We start from the raw sequence: 3,278 nt of genomic DNA on the forward strand, positions 1-3,278 counted from the left end.
ATACTTGTGTTTAACTAATTAACTAACTAATTATACATACACATGCACACATATCTATGCATTTTTCTATATGTAGCTATATAAAGCTAAACATGAGCTCATGTTGATGCATCCAATACTACATGGATCATTCTAGCCTTCTACTCTTGAGTACCTGTAAACTATTCCAACACAGAAAATTCTCACATCCCATTATCTGATACCCATTTACTTAATTGTTCTATTCCAGTATTCAGGTATCAGAATTGTTAACCTGCACCCACATAGGAAACAATGTTATCAACTAGAGTACAGTGCTTATGTGCAGTTTCTTTTGCCTTTAGTCTTACAGACCCAGCTTATTCCAAAGATCTGCTTAGATCAGCACCCGCATCCCCTTCAGTTCTGAAGGTGTTTTGTAAATTCATACATTCATATAGTTAAATTCTCTTACCACAGCCTGCATTCCTTCCTAGGATCCCCCAACTTCCTAAATGAATTTTTTTTTTTAAATTTGCAGACATTAAGTTTCACTTTTTGTGTGGTACCGTTCTGAGTTTTGAGGAATGCAATAATGAATTATATCCACCATTACAGTATCACACAGAATTTCATGGATTTAAAATCCCTGGCACTTTATTATTCAACCCTCTCCATGAGTGTTTGGTCTGACATTGTATGTGCTTTTTCCAACACCACAGGCAGTTAATTCAATTCTGACACTATCTACCTGGAGATAGCTAAGATCCCACAGGTTAAGGATTCAGTCCTACAAGACACAACCTCCCCACCTGAACTTTCCAGGAGCTACTTGCAAGTCCAAATTGTCACTCGTGCTTCTGACAAATCAGCTATAGATTCAGAGACTCCCATGACCCCATCCTTGGGTTTTATTAATTTGCTAGAGTGGCTCGAAAAACTCAGAGAAACATTTTACTTACCAAAAGAGCCTGGGTGGCTCAGTGGGTTAAGCCTCTGCCTTAGGCTTAGGTCATGATCTCAGGGTGCTGGGATCAAGCCCTACATCAGGCTCTCTGCTCAGCAGGGAGCCTGCTTCCCTCCTCTCTCTGCCTGCCTCTCTGCCGACTAGTGATCTCTGTCTGTCAAATAAATAAAAAAGATCTTAAAAAAAAAAAAAAAGATATAACCCAGGAACAGCCAGATGGAGAGAGGCATAGGGCTATGTATGTGGGTCCTGGGTGTGTCCCTCTCCTCACACTTCCATGTGTTCACCAACTTGGGAGCTCTCTAAACCCTGTCCTTTTGGAGTCTATGAAGGCTTTCTAATATAGGAATGATTGAACTCAATCTCTAGCTCTTCTCCCCTCCCTGGAGGAAGGGGTGGGGGTGGAACTGAAAGTTCAAACCCTTGAATCCCTTGGCAACCAGCCCCCACCCTTAGGTTACCTAGGGGCTTTACAAAAGTCACCTCATTCACATAACAAAGACACATTTTGATCACTTTCATCACTTAGAAAATTCCAAGCGTTTTAGGAGTTTCGTGTCAGAACAGGGATGAAGACCAAATACTTCGCTCTTGCTCTAAATCACAATATCAGACCCGGAATCCACTGATTATTTTACTGTCTCTACAGTGCTGGATTGTCCAGTTGGTATTATCCAAGATATAGCCTTTTCATAAGAGCTTCTTCCACTTTGCAATATGCATTTAAGGTTCATCCATGTCTTTTCATGGCTTAATAGCTCATTTATTTATATTTCTGAATAATAGTCCATTGCATGAATATACCCTAGTTTATTTATCCATTCATCTATTGAAAGACATCTTGGTTGCTTCCAGTTTGGAGCAACTGTGAATAAAGCTGCTATAAACATTTCCATGAAGTTTTGTGTGAGATGTTGTTGACAATTTGGGGGGCTTTGAGGACCTGGCTTTGGCCCCTGATCATCCACATTCTCAGGTCTAGTATGAGAAACACCATTCACAGGTTGCAGCTTCATGGTGGTGGTTCTGAGGTTCTCAGAGAGCCTATTCCTCTAGCTGAGAGAATCCTCCTCATGGAGGCTCATCCTATGGCTTTGACTACCCAACATACTGACAGCTTGCCTGTTCCTACTCCAGCCTGTGTCTGGAGGGCTCACTAATGTCTCACTGTTTCCAACTCCTCCCCCTCCAACTCCACGAATCTCAAAATGAACTCATTACCTTCTCCCTCAAACCTGCACTAGATTCTTTATTCAATCACTTGGTGGGGGCACTCCTACCCCTATCCCCCATCCCCTCCACTGCTTCCTCCCACGTCCAGTTATCTAGCCTGCAGATTCACCCTGAAGTCTCTTCCCCTTCTGTTTCATCACCACAGGTGTTCCTTAGGGGACAACTTTCTGATCTCCTCCCCTGACCCCACCCCACCCCACCCTACCTTCTGAACTTTCAGACAAACCATGCCATTTTGTGCCTCTGCACCTTTGCATAAGCCCTTCCCTCTACCAGAGGATACCCTTTCTCTCCTAAACTGTCTGGGAAATTCATATTCACCTTTCAAAATTCTGTTCAGGCATCTGGAAAGCTCTGTTTATCTTCTATTTATATGCTTGCTACTGAAAGTGTGGTCTGCAAATGACCACACTTTTGCCATCACCTGGGAACTGGTAGAAATGCAGAATCTCAGGCTCTATCCTAGGCCTATTGAATCAGGTCTGCCTTTTTTTTTTTTTTTAATTTTTATTTTATTTTAAAAAAGATGTTATTTATTTGACACAGAGAGAGAGAGAGAGAGACAGTGAGAGAGGAAACACAAGCAGGGGGAGTGGGAGAGGGAGAAGCAGGCTTCCTACTGAGCAGGGAGCTTGATGTGGGACTTGATCCTAGGAGCCTGGGATCATGACCTGGGGTGAAAGCAGACGCTTTACAACTGAGCCACCCAGGTGCCTAGGTCTGACTTTTAAGTGATCCTTAGGTGATGAATGTGCATGTTAAGGTTTGAAAAGTGTTCTATACCACTTCTGATAATGAATTTTCATTTTTAACATGGGTTGCATTTTTCTGTAATTATTCCTCTCAGTTTTCCCCTCAAGACTGTGAGTTCCCTGAGGTCAGGGTCAGGATCCATGTAACATTCAAGGGCCAGGCCAGGCTGTGGCAACTGAAATGGGGCCCAGATGTTTGTTTAACCTTCAGGGATTTTCAGATCTTGGTACAAGCCCTATGGCAAGGGGAAAGATTATAGAAGTGAGGCTCTTCTCAAGCATTATTTTACTTTATCCTCACAAAGATGTTGTTAAGCAATGCATATCCCTTTTTCTCCCCCTTAGGATGAATTCATAAAAGAATAAAT

This window comes from Lutra lutra, chromosome 12 (genome assembly GCF_902655055.1).
Source record: "Lutra lutra chromosome 12, mLutLut1.2, whole genome shotgun sequence".
NCBI classification, from domain to species: Eukaryota; Metazoa; Chordata; class Mammalia; order Carnivora; family Mustelidae; genus Lutra; species Lutra lutra.